At 38.5% G+C, this 22,698-nt stretch overlaps 1 protein-coding gene across 1 annotated transcript in view; it reads right to left on the bottom strand.

Moving 5' to 3' along the window:
- CSMD1 (CUB and Sushi multiple domains 1) overlaps window positions 1–22,698 on the bottom strand; it is a 1,238,313-nt gene that overhangs the window by 1,154,540 nt on the left and 61,075 nt on the right.

Raw genomic sequence — 22,698 nt, 5'->3', positions numbered from 1 at the left:
CGATCATTGTTGAAAAAGTTTTAGCTACACTTTCTTGAAAACCCTGACTTTCTTCTGTTTGGTTTGATTCCTGTTTTATCCATTTATCACTCATCCATTCTTAATTACACTATGAAAGCTTTTGAAAAGATGTTCTTATATTACTTGTCATACTTAAAAACAGCAAATGGAAAATATTTCTGCCGTACATGTTGCTGTAACTGTTAATCAAATGTTATAAGAAGTATGAAGTTTAGCAGTTCTTAGAAAAGTTGCATTCTATGCTCATACACACACCAGGCACTAGAGTAGGGACCCCTGGGATGCAACCTAACTGTAACAAATAAATTTAAAAGATTAGTATTATGTCATAGGAGGTTGCTAAGTTTATGACACCTTAATGGTTCCCTGCCTGCAGGCACTATCAATAATAGTAATCTAACTGCCACCACTAATTCAAAGAGGCTAGAATTATGTCATACCAAACTGCTCAGTTTATGGCATCAACATAAGAGCGGTATGGGGACTGAAATGCCAATTTAAGAAAAGCTGAAAAAGAGGCATAGGAAACTCTTGTAATCAGCTTGCTTTTCTTTAAACTTCGCAGGTGTGCCTGCACGTCCTGAACATGCCAGCAGTTCACAGAAGTCTTCTCAATATTCTGATACACAGCGGCCATTTCATTTTCTAAACAATGAATTGAAGGGTTAATTTTCAACAGACCTGCATTCCTCGTAGTAATAGTAAAAATCATGCTTTGACTTGAATAGGCACTTGGAACAAACACCCACCACTGGATTTAAAAGGAGGGTGAAACCTATCTGTGCCTCTTTAAGTGGCATATAGACTATACATGCCTGTTAGGAGTTTCATCCTATATCCAATAGGAGTTAGATATCAACTTCAGCACTAAAGACAGACCTTTAGGCATCTACAGCTACAGTTCTCAGTTAAATGTTTATATGTCTTTTGTAAGGATGCAAGTGAAAGTTCAAATGCCTAGGAAACATGTCCAAACCTCTGCAGGAAAGTGCTACTCAACCTGAAGTCCCACTGTTACTTCCGCCAGGCAAATAATATTTGTGCTGCATAAGATCAAATCACCATTTAATTTAGCTTTTGTGAAATCAGTTTAAAAAGGAACCTGATGTTTCTCCAACCTCTCCTTTTCCAAGAACACATATCTCAAACAGCGGGGAATAAATGAGGCCCCAGAACTAGGCACTGTTTCTCATGAGAGCAGAATAGGCAGAGCTACTACACAGCAGGAAATGCTTACTGCCATGTCAGTTATAATTCCTCCTTGCGTAACCTACACACAAGAGTACACAGGAGACAATCAGAAAGTCATTGTGATTGCTTTGTGTTACTGTGATTCAAACTATGACAAAATTCCTCAATTGCTTTTTAGTCCCTCCTCTTGTACCAATATAGCACAAAAGCAGAAATGCTTCATCTAGCTTATGGGGAAGGGGAATTGTGGTAATTAGGAGTAAGAACATCTTTCTCCTTGCCACTCAACACTAAAATAATTCTTTTAAGATAGTAACTATACAGTACTTAACTATAAATTACTTGTGCATTTCTGAAAACCATAACACAAACAATCCTAATCTTCAACTGAAAAGAGAAGACAAGACTCAGTCAGTGGAAGCGAACAGCTGCACAAGTGCTTTACAGTCCCTGCTGCAAACAGACAGGAAAACTAACACAGATCCTAGGGAGGAGAGAAAGTATTTTTGTAAGGAGAAGGGAGGAGATGAATAAGGCACAAAACTTCCAGGAGGCCTAGATGCTGTGTCTCCACCTCTTAGCAACAGCTGAGCATGTGGTGGTGCCTGCAAACAGGTAGTTCCGACGAGACTCAGTGGAGCTGCAGTGATTTAGGATTACTATCTGATGAGATTTCTGTGATATAGTGTAGATCCTACACGATGCTTTATATTTTTGCCTATTTTATAAAAACTAGGAAAAGAAATTAACCACTCTCTAATTTTAAACATTGCTGTTAAGCTAGTTCTCCATAAATATCCCTTTCTTTTACTGATGTTAAAGAGTTTCAGAGCGCGAAGATGAGCTGTGAAAAGAGAGAAGAGAAGAGAAGAGAAGAGAAGAGAAGAGAAGAGAAGAGAAGAGAAGAGAAGAGAAGAGAAGAGAAGAGAAGAGTTGAGTTCCAGTTGGAAGGGACTACAACAATTTTACATCAGACGGAACAGAGACGATGCTTGTATTCAGTAGCTGTGATCAAACAACAGCATCCTTCCTGCCTCTCAATCCAGGGCAAAGGGAAATATTTGAAAGATTTTTCTTACCTACAAGTTTCATATTTCTCACAGATTTGAGAGAAAACTTTGTTACTGCTGACTTTACTGCTTTTGACAAAAAAATTATGTGAGATTTAGCTTTGGAAGTATGTGTAATCACATATATTTATTTGGCAACTAAGCCTATACCACAGCAATTTCATTACTATCAGGAGCCAAAACAGATAAATTAGAGCTAGCTGGTTACAGGTGACACCATCACCTTCTGACTACAAATGCAGTCAGCCACTGAAAATCAGGATCAAATCATCTCCTTGGCACTCATTTGCAGACGTACCCAGCTTACTACTATAAATGTTTCTTATTAAAAATATTAAAGAGACAATTGGGCAACTAATAGCATAAATCTTATTTGCAAACTGTTTACTTTAAACTCTACAATGTTTTAGGAATGAGATGATGACTATGCCATTACTGCAGTTAACTGGTTGATGACTGACACTTTAAAAAATAGTTTAAAAGAGCTCAACCAACAAAAATTTCAAAACGGTCACTTAGGTTAAATGTCATAAAAGTTCCAGAATTTTGCATTTCACACAAATACATCTACCAGCTGTGCTAGGTTTTTTTTTTTTTAAATCTTTTGGACTTCAAATGTTTGCTGAAAAAAACAAACCAGAAAAAAGTCTGAACATATGCAGGAATAAATTTAAAGAAATCTTATAACTCACCCTTTTCTTCCCTTACCAAAAGGTTTATCACAGTAAATATCCTTTTTGGTTTTTTTGGCATAACAATGACCCAAGCATTTAAAAAGAATTAGCAATACAACTTTATAAACAGAAATCAACAGTATAGAACTAATATTGAAAAAAATTTTGAAAACTCTACATCATTCTGAACATCATACTTTCTAATACACACTTGTAACCTAGTAGGAAAGAGAAATTATTGTAGCACAGAAGATTAACTGCTAGAATTTAAACAAACTTCATAAAAGACACCATACTGAGGTCCCTGCAAAAAAACTCCAAAATACAATTATCCTGAACTCACTTCAGCAAACTGAGAGCTATAAAAAAATGAGAGATATTACATAAATATAACTATAGTATGATAAAATAGAGGTGAATAAAAGTAATTTCAAAATACTGCTAACAATCAGCCAAATCTAAGATCTCTGAACATTTCCAAAAATCCTGTGCTAATATTCTTTCTTTTGTTATTAAACAAGGCTGTTAATTTACAAGGTTTGCTCTAAAAAATAAAAAACTATATGCTAATGAAATTACATTTCACCATAAATGAAAACAGGTTTCTCTATGCAGCTTTGATGTCCTCCTATTGTTAGAGTCTGAATATTCAGAACTTTGTGCAGTTATTTTGGTAACTTTGACAGGTGTTAAAGCAGCTTTTACATGCCAGCTGCTACTTGGAGAGATGACTGACACTGAGACTTACTTGGACATGTAATTGCTAATGAAGGAAGGTGCAGTAAAGCCAGATCTACTACGACCCATTCTATAGACAATACCCATACACAACTTTTTTTAAGCACTGTTGTGTAACGTTGCTCAGACCAAGGTCATACAGAGTGATTAAAAATGCCTGAGATCTGTCTATACTATATCTTACAAAAACGTTACTACCAGAACAACACTATTGGGATTGCTGGTTCAAACAACCCTAGTCCAGGCTTGAATCATTTATCAACCTCTGTCTTGGGAGCTCCAGTACTGTGCTTGCATATACACTCACAATAACAAATGTAATTTTATGGTTCCCCACCCTACTCCATCCACATTTTCAGCCATTCTCTCAAGATGTACTCCATTTTTTTTTGCCACCAAAAGGTGTTCTGCTCTCCTAGCATCAAGCCACAAGCCCTAGAGATCCTGCAAAACAATAATTACATTGCATCTCACATTGTGTCATGGTTCCTAAGTATTTTATTATCTTCTAATGCACTAATACTTCAGGGCATGTTAGACAGTCATGTTAATGCAGTGTAACATAGACAATCCAAACAAGCTTGAAATTATCTGCATAAGGTACTAGTAACGACCTAGCCATAACAGCACAAAACTCAGTGCCAGAGCTGAAAAAGTGGAAATTACCCTGTGCTCACTGCATGCAGGCCTAAACAGTGCCTGGTGCTGGAGCTGCCTGCTTCAACACCATCATCTCAGCTATGGCTATGCTACCGTGCTCTTCTGCATGGGGAAATAACCAGATTCTCGAATCACTGGTTCTCAAATGAAGTTTTATTATGACACAAGTTTTCATACCTAACGTCCCATAGCTATCTCCCTGTGGAAGTGTATGTCACTTTATGGTGACTGTGTGTAAAACCCAGTGATGACACTTGATAATCAGCCTAACTTGAAGCTTATAAGCATTTGTGCAAATAAATTTCACCCTCTTTACTGGGCTTATTCCAAGATCTTTGTTTTCCACAGGAGGTACTTTTCTGTATGTCTATGAACATCCACTGACCCTTCTATAAAATATACTTTTCAGGTAAATAATCTCCCTTCCTTTTTAAGAAACATATGCTTAGAACACTTAATATTTCTCTGCAGCATTTATATAGTAAAGTGTCTGTAAACCTCTATATGTAAACTGCAACTAACAAAATATACTAGATGGCATGCCAGAGAAGTATAACTTGAATGAATATATTATTATACACAAACTCCATCTTCACCTATTCAAGTGTAAAAAAAAGCAAAAATGTGTATCAGTGTGACATTAAGGCTGAAATTTTGCACGCATCAAGTCAGGAAGCTGCATGTTACAGTTTCCATAGCAACCATAATTCAATCTCCCTTTTGAATTTGTGGTAATTTTTAGCAATATATTTGATATAATTGTCATGTGGGTACCACTTTACTTGAAAAAAATGGTGTAATTGCACATATCTTTACACGTAAGGCACAGCTCTGCAGTCCCTCCTAGCACAAAATTCACAGAGGTGTCCTTTATGCTTGTGTCAGTTCATCTTCTGCATGTGTCGGTACATGGGGGAGTGTTAAGTCGGTGTCATATAGGATATGTGGCTGTAGGTGATGTGCACAAAATTTAAAATATTTCAAACACCTGACCTACTGAAGCTCACCCTGGAGAACACTTCTATTGATTTTTCTGAAGACACCTACTCTTGTAAATGCATACCCACATCATTATGGCTTGCACATTTAATCTTTTGTAATTATTTAATAAAAATCGAGTTGAAAATACAGTTCTTTTGAAGAGAATTCTCAAGGAATTTTCTTACCTTAAAACAAAATTATTTCCTAATCAAAGTAGCATGTGAACTATTTTACTAAATAAAGCCAATGTTCTGATAACTCAAGAACAGTTTTTCTTTCCAAGGAAGGGAGCAAAAGGTTCAGCAGTGCATGAGACACTCTCTTCTCTCACTGGCTATTATAAACTGCAAGTGCTGCTTTTCAAAACTCAGTAACTTTACTGTTTTATCACTTACTAAAAAGATATATATAGATATATAAAAATAGCCCAAAGTACAAGTCCCATTACATACTAACATCTTACATTTTTATACGGAATATTCTTGTTGCTTCTGAATCTAGAAGTTTATAATTTGTGCCTGTTTTACTTAAAAGTGGCCAATAAACATGAACTAAAAAGTTTAAAGAGAGAATATTAATAGTCATTCATCTTGATTTGGAAACTGCTCTGCTGAGTTTCAGCTTGGAGTAAAACATGATGACTGAACTATAAATTTTTAAAATGTGATCTGTATGTATGATATATATCTGGATCTGTATGATCCAGCCTTTCCACTGAAATTTTAGATTTCTTTTCTACCACCATTGAAATCTCAGGTTCAGTCTCCAGACATACTAAAGGCTGAAGTGTAGTTTTTCCTTTATTCCTTTTTGGATATTTAGTTTAAAACAAAAGAGGGAAAAAAGAAATTAAAATAGTTTGATGCAATTAAAGATTATTTTGCATATATTCCAGAGACTGGTCTACCAACAGGATATCTCATAACCAGTGTGGAATTGCACAAAAGTACCTCAAACTTAGAATATACTTCCAATTATTGTTATTGCATTAGATTGTCATTTACAGATTTGCTGGATCTGAAGTCTGATTTAGTAAGACTAATAATAAAAGGATCCAAATTCTTTTCTACATATATTTATAAGAAGGGATCCTGAGAGGCTCTCATGATTTTAAACCTAAACTATATTTATTCTGCTAACACAACGGATTGAACCAGGTTGATTTTTCTGACCTCTGAGTCTTTCAAGCCTATCACCTGAAAGATCAACATGCAAAAGTTGTATGCTTAAAAGGGAAGAATTAGATGCACAACTGAGAAAAGTTAAAGGACAGTCTGAGTCATTTCATGATGTGTTAAACATCGTTCATTTAGAGCTTTATTGGTTTATAAATAGGTCAACATGTTCTAGAAGAGGCTGATGATTTCTGGAAGAATGTAGGCAAAATTCATGCAGAATCAGCTTTCAAGAGGAGGATAAAAATAATATTGCACCTGATTAAAAGCACATTCAGATTCCCATGGAAATCTCATTAATCAAAAACAAGAGTGTTGTAGAAAGAACAGAGTAAAAGATATACTTGCACACTGAAAAGATAGAGGACAGAAGGAAGACAAATTCTAGAATTAGATATGGGAGGAGGAATCAGAGGACCTTGGCTCTTTTCTTTCTTCTACTGCAAACCCATGGCAAAAGTCAATCTTAAGAGAACATCCACAGACTCATAATTTGCTACTGGTTTATCTTCAGCATTAGCAAGAGCAGAACCTGCGTGGCAGATGGGATAGAGAAGAATTTACTTTGGATGTGGAACACACTTGAAACATTTCAGAGCTGTTGTTCCTCTCTAGCAAAAGGCATGCTGTAGAGAATTCATCAGTATTTCAGAGGTACAACATCATCTTTCATCAGGGTACTTCATGCAGATGTAGCACCTGCTAGTGTTTGCTTGCTCCAAGATATAAATCATCTTAGGCTACATCAAAATAATTGAATGTAAGTGCTGTATATACAACCTTAGCTCTGGTTTCAGAGTTGTTCAGTGAAAGGATTTGGTCAAAATATACAGTGCCAGAGTGGGTATATAAGATGATCCTGCCTTACATCTCAACCCTAAATAGCAAAGGTATGCATTTGGATTCAAGCCCAGAAAGTATTCCTGAATTCCACAGTTTAACAGATAGCCTTACTATAGCAAATGTTTCTGTCTGAAACAAAGCAGGAACACTTTCCCTTGCAGAACACCACACAAGATTTTCAAATTACTTTGACAGGCTGCCTCTTAGTAACATCTAATAAGAACATGAAGAAAATCCTGGTTTTGTGGACTTCGTAAAGTATGTCATGGTTTCTCCGCCGTGTCTCTATCAAGTCTAAGAACTTGAAATTGTAGACTAGTGCAAGAAAACAGGGAGACATAGCACTGCTGTTTTCCATTTGTTTGAAAATGTTCAGGGCAGCATACAGACAAACAGAGAGTTCATCAATATCAGCAGACCTCTATTTTTCATGTAACACCAGCACTTACAAGGAGAAATGAAAAAGTGGCTGGTCCTTCAGGGCAAGCCTACTGAGTGAATATTGTAAATTCTGCAACGGTCACTTTTAAAGATGTTCAGAAGTTGGAATACCAATAACGAATAAAAGCTTACTCAGTGTGATCAGTACACTCAAAAGAAACACAGAACAGGGGTAGCTCTAAGGACTGCTCAGTATCAGAGAAACAACTCACTAGAGTTTTTCCTAGCTAAAAATCACCATTCAAAGTTATGATTGCTGTTCCACCTAGAGCTACCAATGGGTAAGGCACTTCTTAGCTGCAGTTGTCTCTTCCTGTTGTTTTATTAAATGGGGTATTCGATCTGCACTTTTCTACGAGCATTTCCCGCAGAATTTGTCGCACCCAGTTCAGACATTAAAGATGAGCCATACAGCCTCTATTAAAATTAAAGCACAGCAACTGGCTAAATCATCCAACTCTGAAAATCCTACCTGGCATAAACCTTCAATCTACTCATGAAAAGTTCAGTTTAACAATTTATCTTTACAGTAGATCAGAGAAATGACATGACTAATATTACAACATTTTTCCAAGGAATTTAAGGCATTGCATAAGACACCATCATATGTACTTTTAAGTCTGCTCATATTCTAGTTTTAAACCTTCAAGGCAACAGTCATGCCTGCAGCTATTGGATCTAAGGCAAAATTTGGGGAAAACTCATTTTCAGCTTTTTTTTTCCCTACACATAAAAAACACATCCTCTATCATTTTAAATGATTCCTGTTTACCCACACCGTAGCCAAGTTTAGGCTTCTTGTTATTCAGACAGCACATTAGGAGTCACGTGATCAGTTTATCTCAGGAGATAAAGCAATTGTCATACTCCCTTTTCCTCATCTCTCTCTCTCCCCTACAATTCTTTACGTGTAATACAGCCATTTTTAAAGCGCAGTTTGGTAAGAAACCTTTCCATTACATAATGCTGAGTGCTATTACACTTGGCATTATGCAGCACTAATAGCGTAGTATCTTGTCCACAAAAATATCATATAATGCAGATTGGAATCATAACAAGTCAGCATGTTAAAGAATATCAATTTTATTACTACAACTTCCATTCCTTCCTCCCTCTCCCCCTTATAAGCATAGCTGCCTTTTCTGATGAATGATTGCTGAAATGATTTAAGAAAAATTTTATTTTGAGAAGGGCTGTGCAAGTGTACTTGTAATTTTAATGTTTGGGAAAAAAAAATTCACAGATGTATTTGAATTTTTTCTCACAAATTCTGATACATTTAAAAAACATTTATTTAAGCACAAATATCTTCCCAGTGCCTCTCCCAAGTAAACAAGTAGGATGTTGCAAGACATTGCTGAAGAAGCAAGCAGAAAGCTGGAATAAGTCTACCCCAAAAGCAGGGCATGAAGCCTCTTAGGCTCTTCTCATGGGAAAAAGGTCAAGAATCCTTCCAAAAGAAGAGCATAAATCACAGCCTGAGGATTCATTCTGCCCACTATCATTTTTTACATTATCAAAGGGGAATCTCAACTCAGTGCCACCTCTTGCACATCCTACTTCAAAGCTGCCTTACCAAATTTTAGAAGCGCACCTTTTCCACTGTCAAGAATCTTATAAAACCTTTCTCAGATGTGGCCCTGAAACACAGGTTGCACAGAACTATGCATTCAAACCCTATGTACAAATACTAGGCATTATAGAACTGGTGCCCATGTAGAACTGCAGCTAGTCATGACCTTATTCTCACAGAGTCAGAGGGTACCTGGTTCTGCCAATGCCAAGTCACGTTTCAGTTCAGGATAACAGCTATTATAATAAACATGATGCAGGAAGTGCTGTGTTCCAGAATTCTAACGTCTACCATTTCCCAGCCTTAGGGTTTTGAAACATATTATGCCTATGTTCAATATTATCAGTTTACTTCTGCCGGCACTGACACACTCTACTTCAAGGAAAACACATGCAGGATTTCTCTTATTTCAGTATATTTTCTAAAGCAGCTACTACAGTAGATTAGCAGCACTCCTGTCTTCACTAAACACTGTCAATTCAGAATAATTGCTTTGTGTATGGTAGTATCAGAAAGCTACAAAGCTTGGGGAAATAATTAACTTCATGAAGAAGAAGCTTCTTTTCATTTTATCCTTCAGTGCCTGTAAAAAGATTGATTTTAGAGGTGATGAATGTGTTTATAAGTAAAATCATGTAAGGAAATCTCCTCCACTAACTAAGCTACTGTTTTGCATATTTCATCCCTAATTTTATTGCCGAGGATATGCAAATGCCCCTGACACTGTATCAAGTAAGTGCTTCTCCTCTGGAGAGGATGAAGAGAGAAGAGGGAAACAAAACCAAAAAGCAAACCAGTAATAAAACTAATATAGATTATTTTCTTTCTTTTCTGGAGTTGTGCCAATGAACAACAACTGGGACCACTGGTTTTGAAGGAATTCTTGTAATTTTACCTCTAACCCTGAAAGAATGTGAATAATATTAATATACATTCAGTTATATACATTTGTACTACATTATTTAATCAACAAGTTTTTTGGCAGAAAAATTTTGTTATGTTCCACTACAGCTGGCTAATTAGAATCCAAACTTTGTGTATGTAACTCTTCTTCCCAGTCAACTGGGAGGTCTTACCTTCACATATTCTTTAAATTAATCATACAGGTTTCTGAAGACATAAGGCTTTCAGTCACAAGGCTCAGCAACAAAATCAGTAGCATGCAAGCTGACAGTGCTCTTTAAAACAAATCTGCTCTGAAGCAGTGCTGTTTTTTGCAATGCCTGCATCTTCTTTTCTCTCCCACTGTGAAAGGTGGCCTTGCCCTGGTGATACTCCGCAACCTCCTAACGCTACACAAACAGTGTTTGGAAAACGACTGACGTTTCACCTCTCACCCGTCACCACCCTCAAGTCACCCAACTCAATTTTCAGTATTCCCACCCCAAAGATCCCAACAGGTAAAGAAACAAACACCGAAGCCGCCGAGTATTTTAGTCTGATTTCGAGCTGCAGCTTCTGACTGGGGAAGCTTTCTGAGCAGCACCTTCACTTCTCATCTAGCACCATCTACCGCCCAAGGCGGGCAGGAGCCGGCGCCGCTCGCCAGCACCGGCGGGCCCCGCGGCCGGGGCGCAGGCACGGAGCACCGGCAGGAGCGCGGCGGGAGCCAGCGGAGAGGCAGGAATAACGCCTTCGCCTTCTCTTTTAAAGCACTGACTTTCGCATTCGGGGATTGACGTTGGATGGTGATCCAAATTCACACCTTACTGCAAAGACGGAGGGATTTTGCTCCAGCTTGCTTACAACGACAAAACGCTTGTTTCCCCAGCAGACTTCTCTATTCGTACTTGACGTTGCTGTCACCTTTGATTAAGGACTTTGGTTGAATAATACTGTATGAGCTACAGAAATGCTACCCGAAGACAGTAAAATATTTCCTATGCAGTTTCACGAAATAGAAGATAAATGAGGTAGAAAGGAAAAAGTAGATAGTAAGTTCAGTTCAGCTTGAGGTGATGGCAAGCGAGGAAATACGAGTGACTTTTGATTAAGTACCGCAGGTGGGCAATAGCACAGCTGTCACCAAACACAGGGAAGATCGCTTCCAAAAAAAAAGAACTTTAGCGTCATCCATGACTGAGGTATGGATTTACCTCCTAAGAAATGACAGAATCACTGCGTTATGATCATGTTGCTTACAGCTGCGCTAAACGCAATCATCTAAAAACAGCATTTACAGCAAATATGAGAAATTGATGTTTACAGAATCAATGTGTGGAGGTCACTACTACTTTGGAGTACTGGAATACTGATGTCTAAAATATTGATTAATATTCTGTGGAGAAATCATTATCAAATTATAAAGATGCATATTATGTACTAAAGCTTCCTCCAACACCTTGTTGTCTTCATCACAATGGCTAAGCAAATTATATACGCACACATTACGTACTCCCTATACTTAAACACATTAGGATGTTATACACGTGTCCTTCAGTTTTCACTGAGTTCTAAGTATATGTAGATAATAGATTGTATCAGTTTATTTCCTCAGGTGCTTTTAAGTTTTTAGTGAAAAAATTATTCAATACTAAGCAAAGCAAATGTCTCTTATTTGAAGTGTGTTGACATTCACATGTATTATAGAAATTAAGACAGTGAAAGACAACAGCTGCAATTCTCTCCCAGTGAGTTACAGTGCTGGTTTACACTCACAGTCCCATCTCTAATGTTTTGAGAAACCTTTCCTCACATCTAATTGGTTCAAGCACTAAAATTCGGGAACAAAGGACCCATACCAGAGATACTTCAGAAAACTTAAGCCAGAAGGCCTAAAAACAACTAGTTAAACTAGTCAAAAAAATCAGTTGAGTTGAACGTGGCATAAGATGTGACATGTTTTGCTGCCAAACTCCTCTGTACCCTTTTAACATGGAAAACTACAAAATTAAAAAGAAACTGTAGTAATAAAAAGAATTCTTCTGAAAAATACAAAGAATGACAGGCTATCTGAAAAGCTCACACTTTTAAAAATGACTAACAGCCTGCTTCTAAAAAGTAACTATGAGTTGTTTCCTACTACTGGTAATAAAAAAATCTTCAAAAAAAACTACAAAATGCTCAAAAACACAGTTTGCTGACAGCAGCATATTAATGCAGACAGAATGTATCCAAACAAAATACAAAACCAAAATACAAAACCTGAGGTGGCAGTTGACAAGCCAAAGTTAAATGTGCACAACAAAAAGCATCTTTGCCAAAGGTATGGAACAATATTAATACACGAAGTAATCATGGTCATTGTATAAAATGTTCAACGTCTAAAATGAAGGAAATGACTAATATATATGTTCAACACGAAAATGTGAGCATTGTTATACAAGTTACTGGCATTAAACCAGGATTTCATTTAAATAATGAAACCTTTTACATTACTGAAGAATTAAGTATCCCATCTCAACTGAGTATGTTAAGCCACATAAGAATTGCTCTGATTATCAAGTAATAAATTAAATCAGAAGGTTAGATAGGCTCAACAATGACTTAATATACACAACTGAATCCCTGATTACGAGTTGAACTTTGAGGGTATCTGATGAAGAAAAGGTTCAAATGAAAAAATACAGTCACAATATAAACTGAACATATTGAGATACTCCAAGGTAAGCACTAGTATTCTATTGATTCTTCACAAAATAGTAGTGCAAATCATAACATAGAGGTGCAAAAGTGGTGTAAATGCAACACAGAAAAGGAAAACTTTCTAAATGCATTTGAATGAAGGATGGAGTTAATGAACAGCAATTAAGAGCACCTTCCATGGAAAAAATGCACAGCGAAGTACCTACTTTTTGTCTTTATTGCCCACAAAAACATCGTGTCTCTCTCGTATTTTGTTTTAACACAGGTTAAAGCAGAAGAAAAGCAAAACTACATAAATTGTGTAAAATCTAAGAGCTTCCCTTTAGCCTTCAGATCAGTTATTTACCAGTCTTAGTCGAAATTAAGTCCATCTCCCTTCATGAATCAGCACCAACTGAATTGTTTCTTCAGGTCACTTGGGGGCAAAAAGAGCTTCTAAATTCTTAATCAAGTTGTATCAGCGTTCATATACGAAATTTAGATGTTACCAGAGAGAAAAAAGGGGAAGGAAAGGAACAGGAGACTCTAAGGTGAGGAAGAAATGGCTGGATGAATATAATTTTAATTTCATAGCCAGAATAATTGAAATGGCTATTTCTTTATGAATCAAAAAGTAGTAATACTGGATATCAAGGAGGAATATGCTCATGACCAAGAAAATTGATTAGAATAGGTCCATCTTTAGGTGTTAGGTATGGTTGCCTTAGAGGAAATCAAGAGCAGATGTGATTTCATAGTAGTCTTCAGTATTCTCTAATTAGTGATCTAGTTTCTTTTTTTACTCAGTCATACCTATAATGAAAAAAACTGTACAATTTTTCCTGCCATTAGCAGAGAGAACTTCTCTTCAGAGAGGCAGATTCTGTTCAACCACATACATCAGAACAGTTCACTAGAAGCCAGACTGTGGTCTACCACAGAAAAATACTGTTCTTCTTATATTTCTGCTATAAAGACAAAATTTATCAGTAGGAGGCCTATCCACTGAAGGCCATCATCTATTTAGAAATTGAGAGGCCTTTGTAGTGTGTCTGTATACATTCTGTTTTGGCTCGTAACCACCTGCAACTTCCCTCTCACAACCCTTCTTGGAGATGGGCATGCTACGTTGCCTCTTTGTGCTGTTGACAGTGAGGGTAGGTCCAGGGCAACGAGAGGAAAGAGTGCAGTCCACATCATCGCTGTAGTGGATCATTTACAGGAAAGTTGTCTGGAGGAAAGCCTCCATAAGGATCCTGACTAAGGCATCAAGAGTTTCTTTAATGCAGCTCTGCAACACAGCCTCTCCAGACTCCCTGCACCATGTGTCCAGAATCTAGCCATCAGAAAGCACATTTGTCAAGGGTCTCTACCCTTCCCTTATTTCAAGATAAGTGGAAGATACAGAGAGATACATTGTCAGATGGGGATAGCAATAGCTGAATTACATTTGCTTTCTGAAGTATAAAATGGAGGGGGGGCTCACTCTGTTCCCAAAAAACCCGGTGCATGCTAAAATCGTCAGTTTGCTTGAAATATCTTTGTACACATCCCCTAGATAACACCTGCTTCTAATACTAATATATTGCTCTAGCTCAGGATGGAATCTACTGGTTTCCCATCTGTCTAAGCAGAGGTGATGCACCTTTTAGAGATGATCCACCACTTGAAGATCCCCCCCACCCAGACTGTCTGATTTATTCCAGCATTACAGATCATTCAGAACTCTCTGTACTGCTAGATTTGACTACCTCCGCGTGCTGCAGCTTCTCATACTTCACAGCTGCCTTTGAATGTCATCCGTTAATTTCTCCCCTCATCCTCTACAGAAGTCTTCCTACTGCTGTTAATCAGGCCATTTTGTTTTCTAATTTTAAATCTGTTATAAAACCTTCTCTCTCCACCCCCAGTGCATATGGGCAGGTTTTCTTTACTGCAGAGCTCTCAGATACCGAAGTTAGACCATTATTTATCACTAACATTGTCTAATTCCTCCACCATTACTTGCATCGTGAAGTTTATCAAGAAAAGGAAACAAACCTGTGCTTTCCCTCCTCCACTACTTAAAACTGTTTAAAAGGAATCAAAATGTTTCCTTAAGGCATAAAGGAAATCAATGACTGAACTCATAAAGAAACTTGAACATCCAGTCCAAGTAGCAGATCTGTAGATCTGCACGGGGCACCCAGCATCACAAATGCAATTTGCAGGGTTAGACATGTCCAAACTCTTAACGGGCTGGTGTGGGCAGTGGTGCTAGTAGTAACCTGTAAAAAACACATCTCGTGTTTTGGTGCTTCCCAAGTCACAGCTTGAAACATCTTCTTAAAGGTAGATGTCTGTGGTCTTTGTTTTGAAAACTGAAAGCACTCAAGGTTTGGTAGATTTCCAGGTATACTTTTAGCACTTCAATTGCCTTTTTAATAGTCCCATTTAAGTGTCTACAGTTAAGGGTCTAGCCTGAAGCCACTACTTTTCCAACACATTTAGCAACACAGATGTTCTAATAATTTGAATTTAGCCTAACCTGTCCCAGTCAAGGAATTATTGACATTATACTGAGAACAACTCGGCCTTGTACTATGCTCAGTCTCAAACACTGGTCATTTCTTATGCAATCAATGACCTTGATAAGAAGATAGCCAGACTAGATTTGAGCAGTGCTGACAGTACGGTAGCTTTATGAATTCATAGCACAGAAGGCATTTCAACATGAGACAGGTTTTGATGGGTGGTCATCATGCCAGTCACATCTTTCTGAAAAGAAAGAAAGAAACCAGGTAATTGGGATTCTACCAATAACTTGCTAAATCCTTTTGGTGAATCAGAATGGAGAGGTACACAAGAAGACTATCAAATGCAAAGTATCTAGCCTTTGTAAACAGTTAAGTGTTCATCAGTACAAGCAGCACTGCTGATGTAACATCATAAAGCAGTAAGAGGGACTAGTGGAAGTGAATTTAGTATAGGAGAAGACCATTACCATTTCCTGTCGATGCAGAAGATATGACTTTAAGTCTTAGTATCTGTTGTATGATATTCTGAATATGGTGGCATAGATATTCAAATCAACTAGCTCCAGCTGCAAATAGGCACACGGAAGACCAAAGGCATGAGCCATCTTTAAGAACCTCACGCAGTCTGAGCACAGAGCTTTCATTGTAGCAAAAGAAAAGCCGGAGTTTAAACTAATGAAGATAATGCTCAACAGAATGGTATTGAATGTGGTAAGAGACCTAGAGCACGGAGACAAGGGGAAAATTTTGCTGAGATGTTTGCCACATAAACCAACATTAATTCTGTCTAAAATTTTCCTGTTATTGGGAGCATATATTATGAAATGTCATAAAATCAAATTAACAACCACTGGAAACAAACAGAGAAAAACTGCAGTGGGTAGGAAATTCCTGCCTACGTAATCTATTAATAGCACATGAATGTTTAGAGTGTTATGCCTGCAACAGGCTACAGTCTTTTTCCTTTTTCTACCTTGGTTTCAAAAATGCAGGCTAACAGAATATATGCTCTCTTAAAACTGCTTTAGAGACAGCTCAGGCATGCAACAAAAATAGCATACAGCAGCAATTTAATCTAAATTGCTCTTAGGAAAATCCTACTAATTGCCCTTTTTGCACACTACTGATTTAACATCTTCAAAAAATATCTTTGCTTTGGTTCATTCATCTTCCCCCTCTCACAATTAACGATTGCACACAGAACACAGATATATTCTTCCTTTCAGGCCTTTCTAATTTATTTCCAAACAATATGTCTTTTCCAAACAATATGTCTTAACAAAAAAGAGATTCTGTATGTTCTTTCTGGTCCTTGAGAAGAAGTGATGTGAAGGCACTCAGTGAAGATCCAACAGAATCTTAAATGTAAACCAAAATACAGTTCATTCAGCCATAGGATTCATTCAGCTTTTTCAATATGTATTCCACCCAAACTAGACAACTTCTTCTTTCCTGCTAATTTAGAGAAAACTTACTTGCTATTTTGAGCTGGATGGATTTTTCTTTTAGATATTTAGCTTGCCAGTACACTAATATCCTAATATTCATTTTTATTCCAGAAGCAAGCATTTCTCTCTGGAAGAGATGCTTATTATGTTTAAAATGGGTTGCTCTGCTCTCTAAAGCTAATGAGAACTATTGCCCGCCAGTTGTACAAAAAGGCCAACCTTTAAACAGTAACCCTTGCATGTGTAGCAAAACCATTTGTTCCACTGTTAATCAGGTATACGTAAGGGTTTTTTTATTTTTGGTTTAAATACATTTCAACAAAATTAGAACACCATCAGATGGCATATACTGTACATACCAAATACTCTTCTTTAGAATAAATTATCCGTATGTGTTTTCATCAAAATAACTGTTCCCTTTCTATCATTTTTTCCTGTGCAAGAGGTGAAAAGGTTATGAAATTTCTGATTTCTTTTGCAGATAATTCTATTAAAGGAAAAAAAAGGATTTGCACCTTTTTTACACAGGCTACATAGCGTATATTACAGATGTTCAAGTTAGTATCCAGATATTAAATACATGTACCTAAACAAAGATAACAATATGCATTATGTGGTACAGGTTCAAAAGCACCCTTATTCCACCAACCTTAAGCCACATTAACTGTTCCTCACCTGTGATTTCAGGGTCCATTCAAAGTATGCGACAGATAGCAGTAATTTTCTTTTGTGCGCTTAAGAGAGTTTCACCAGAGGACACAGTGAAATTCTTTTGTCCTCTCTCTATCAGCATTACAAAAGTGCTTACTTTTTACAACTCTGCCTCCCTTGTGCCACAGAAGTGATTATAACTATCAATATGCATCCCCCACTTCTTCAAAAGAAGACTAATGGGGTGGGAATGGTTTGAAGCAATGGCTGCTGCCACTTCTTGCAGCAGAATTAGAGGAGAACATCACAGGCAGGTCAGTATGTTTTCTAAAAACAGGAAGCTTTGAGAACATACACCACAGAAACGCAGGATGTATTGATTCCTCCTGAATCATGTTAACACTCACAGCTCTCCTCTGTCCAAAATCTCCGTTCAAGCACAATTAAGCCCTAAATTAGCCAACTAATGATAAACAAATGATGATGGACACTGCGGAAAAAGGAGATAATAAGTGAAAAAAGAAAAACCACTCTTGTCAAGTTCTAGCATTGCCATATTAGATGCTTCCTTTCCACGTCTTATGTGGCTATTTAGTCTTTTCTCCTGCAATACAGTCACTGCTGACATAGGCAGCGAGTTGCCAAAGGATGGAGATCAGCAACATAAAGCAAGCTAGAAGAAGTGATTTCTAGGAAAAGCTTTCTGAAGAAGATAGGCTGCCTCCAGCAAACTAAAGGAAGAAGAAAGTCCAAACCCAGTGCATAATGAGAAAGATGTAAATTTACAAATGCATTGTCAGGCAAAAGGGGTGTTTTGAGCTATTACAGAGCACAAACAGGGAAACAAGAAAAAGGTGAAAACTAACATGAAAGCTGTACCAGAACTGTTTAGAAACCTTTAGATATGGACTGAACTCAAAGGTGAAGATCTACATGGCTGGACATTCAAGTCTCCTGAGAAAGGAAATGAAACTGATGGAATAGCAGTAGGTGGTAATGATTTTTTCTGCTGTTCTGTAACTATTGATTAAAGCAGGTTTGTCCTCCCTATGGGAATTTGCAGATTCTGAAATGTATAAAGGAAATTAAAAGTAGTTGTACTTGCAGGCATTAAAACTAATTGGCTGCAAATCTGACATCTTTCATCCACAATACCCATATGGTTTAAATACACCTAGAAGCTCTGTAAAAAAAATTAATGAAGAGACTTCATTTGGTAAAAGTGTGACTTTTCCAAAAGAGATCTTAGGCAACAAAAATGGAAACCAGCAACGAAAAGTCAGATTTACAACCACTTCATTTTAGTAGCTGCAAACCCCTCTTATCAATCACATTCTTCCAAATCAGCTGGTGCAGCATCTCAATAGAAAAAGCTAGAGCTCTAGGTTATGCTAAATTTATGTTGAAAATATTGTAAGTCTTGCATGATGAAATCCCCAGGAGGTATTTGGATATAAAGTGTATAAATACGCTTGGCAAGGACTGTGAGCTGTTACAGGGGAGATGGGCATTTGTTGCAGGGGAAAGCCATACACAAAATAAGCACATTTAGTGCTACAATAGGGAACCTGTTACTTACAAAGCCTAGTAAGAATTCTTTTCACTAGAAGAGGCTTCAACGACAAGAAACATTTTTCATCCTTTTTAAAGACCTAGGGACTGAAAGAGAACTGATTCTTAGGAAAATACTATTACAAAGTGCACTATTTGCTTAACAAAAAAACAGGAGTGTACATGCATGAAATGCACAGGAGACTGATTTTTCTGTTCATACAGAACACTTTTAACATTTAGGTATTTTGTTCCTTGATAGGAAATGCACATGCAGGCCTGCCAGATGAGGCAAAGAGATCCTTTCTTTTACAGTGCTCACTCATCTCTTCTCAGATACAGCCAGAGGGGAAGTGAGGTTGCTATTGGTCCCAATCCTGTTTCAAGGTCCATTTCTGCATTTTATGCAATGACTGTTTAATATGAGCTTCATAAGGGATGACAGCAGGAAGGATGAGACCCAGCATTCAGTGAGGGTCCCAACCATCAGGCTGTACAATCTTGCTCCTTCTTGCCTCTTTTTTCTCTACAGAAATGTCCTAGAAGCTGAGAAATCTGAGTTTGAACCACTTCAGGCTGTGGAGGAAAATGCCTCTTACATCTTCCAGTTCTGTTTTCTGTTTATACAAAGATATTACACAGAAATCTATGGGCTAGGAGTGCTTCATTTTAGAAGAAAGGAGTATAGTTAAAAGTGCAGTTGTCTCTGAACACTGCCTTGTGACTGTGCAGTAAGTTTCTCATGTTCTTAAATGGAACCCCACACACGTATTTTCTGGGTCTCAAATGGTCTTCCTACCACACTGCTGAACCCACTGGACACTTTTCAGGAGCACTGTGGCTCCTGAAAGACTTTAAAAGGTGAGGAATCTGTAGCTTTCAGAAACTATGAAGACCAGGTGCTGGCTTAACAATGGGTCTCAAGTTTGCAGTTCTGAACTTAGATGCCAGCATTTTTTTTGGTGTGGCCTAGCAAGACTGAAAAATACATTTTGCAAACACATTGAATTGTAACACGTCAGTCACTGAATGGGAATTAAAGAAATATTTCAGGAGTGATAAGAAGTTAAACATGACTTAAAGGGTTACTAAACTGTAATTAAATACCAAGTTGAAGTTATTCATGTGGTCAAATACCTTGATGATGATGCTTTAATTCAGTCTGACCTACATCATGAACTTCATAAACTTCAGGTACTATACATTTACTTCTCTTAGCTATTTTTTAAGATGTATTTTAGAATTAATGCTTCCTTCTGATTTGTTCAGAGTCAACTCACATAGAAAACAATTTCAGGCAGTTCCAAACCACTTGCTAAAGATGATATAACACTGGGGTTTTGGTGGGCTTTTTTTTTTGGTTTTTAGGGGTTTTTTTGATTAGTTACCTCAGCAGTCTTTTATATTGTAGAAATAGAATGCAATAAATGTCTAACATACAATGTCTTCCAGCAGGTTATCCGTAATTAAAAATAATGATTAGATGATGCTGATGCACTTAAATCATAGTTTCATTTTGTTTTTCAAGTAATGGATTCTTAGAGGTCTTCATGATCAGCAATAAAAAGATAAAAATACTCCTCGTAGAGCTGAAACTCTACTATAATAGGAGACTGAAAGCCAGATTTTATAGATATGTGGTGCACAAAGATTCAGATACCTGGCATGTTTTCAAAAGTGCCTAGATGCATAACTGCTGTAGTTTCCTGGAAACAGGTCTTGTCGAAAATTCTTTGATGAGATGACAGGCTTAGCTGGTAAAAGTAACGGTGTAGATGTAATAAACACTTGCAAGGCTTAGCACTACATGACACTCAGAGTAAAGTACTTGCACTATTTGATATCAGTAAGGCATGTGTTTAATGGACGCAGAACTGGTTGACAGGTTCCAAGAAGTCAGAGACAACAGGGATTCAGCAGTCAGTGGAGGCATTTTGAACAGAAGTGATGTAGAGCCACAATAGCATCCTGACCAGCGGCGGCTCTCGTGGTTTTTGGGTGGAGGCGACCCCCTCCTCCAGCACCCACTATGGAGTAAAAGCTGTGGGGTTCCTCTTCCCAGGGCTTGTGGCGGCGGGCCTGCTCACAGGGGACCGACATCCACCCTGGGCTTAAGGGGGAAACACGCCTGAGAGGGGTTTTACCTCTGGTGGGGATGGGCTTCACCGTCCCTGGGTAAAAGCACACCCGCACCTCACCACACACACGGTACAAACATGGGCAAGGTGGAAAAGAGTGACTACAGATAGGGCAGCCAGCCCTTTGGGGTTGTTGTACGAACACTGACCCATTCGCGTGTAATATCTGAATAAAGAGAAAGCCTAAGTTACACACCAAGCAACCGAGCAAGGCAGATAGATAGAAGGGGGAACACTGACCTGGAGAGGACAAGCTGTTGGACGTGACGCCAGGGAAGCAGCCGAGCCCCCGGGCTGAGGCTTTTCTGCAACAACCCGCCTGGGCCAGGCTCGCTCTCGGGCACCTCAGCGGCCGCACGGCGGCAACGCGAGGGCCGAGCCCTCCCCGCGGCGACCTGCAGGGCGGCCGGCTGCGGGGAGGCCCCTGGCGGGACAGAGGTGCCATCGCAGGCCGCCCTGCCCCCCGGGCCGCCGCCCAGCGTGGCGGGTCCCCAGCTTCACCTCTCTCCTCCCAGGAGCTCACAGACGAGACTGAATGTAGCCGTCGTACTCTCCCCTCAGTGACAGCGTAATATCGCTGTCTTAATTTTACAGACGGAATGACAAGAAACGTGCTTAAACTCACTGACTGCAGTCAGCAGAGGAGTTTAGGAAGGCATCCTAATTCCCAGTGCTGCAACTACAAAACCACCGCTCTTTTTATCACCACATAGACAGTGCCGTGCAGTTGGCTGGCTTCAAAAATGGTTAAGGTCATGTTTGCTGACATTTGTATTCATTCTTTTTTTTTTTTAATTAATTAAGCCACTTTTTTTTTCCCCCTCTCAACAGCAGGCATATTTTACTTCATATTCTCAGAAAAGCCATGTCCACAGTTCCAGGCCTTCCCTCAGGGGCTGCCGATGGCAGGCCACTGCTGGAGACACTGGAAGGGGAACCTGCCATCCAGAGGCTGCATGCAAGGAGGTGGCGCGGCGGGTGTGTGCCCAGCTTTGCTGGCTGGCGTGACAGCACCCGCTCTCATCATTTTCCCCTCTCTCCCTCACCTACTGTTCGAACATTGTAGTTCCTTCAGACGTGACTGGAAAAGGGCTGTAAGCCAGCTCTAGGGTGTAAAACGCGCTGCCGCTGTCAGCAGAAGCACAGGGAGGGAGGTGACATGTATCTGACGTGCTCTGTGTGATACCAGAGGCAAAACCGCTGTCTCAAACCACTGGAGGGTCTCCCCAGGGACTCGGTAAAGCCAGTGTCTTAAGCACAATAATCCAGCCAGGGGATAATGTGTATCACTATCTGAAGAGACATCACTGGCAGTCAGATGTTATTTTTACTTATCTACTATTCTTTGAAAAGCAAATCTTATTTTTCTTCATCTGTCTCACTACCTGGCTGCCAGAAAATGTCAGTGGCATGCAAAATTAAAATGTTACCTTCAGACATTTATTAAATACAGAATTATAAAA

The sequence above is a fragment of the Gymnogyps californianus genome, chromosome 3 (genome assembly GCF_018139145.2).
Source record: "Gymnogyps californianus isolate 813 chromosome 3, ASM1813914v2, whole genome shotgun sequence".
Lineage (NCBI taxonomy): Eukaryota > Metazoa > Chordata > Aves > Accipitriformes > Cathartidae > Gymnogyps > Gymnogyps californianus.
Note: the sequence above shows the minus strand (reverse complement) of the source record. Positions and strands in the feature narration are given on the sequence as shown.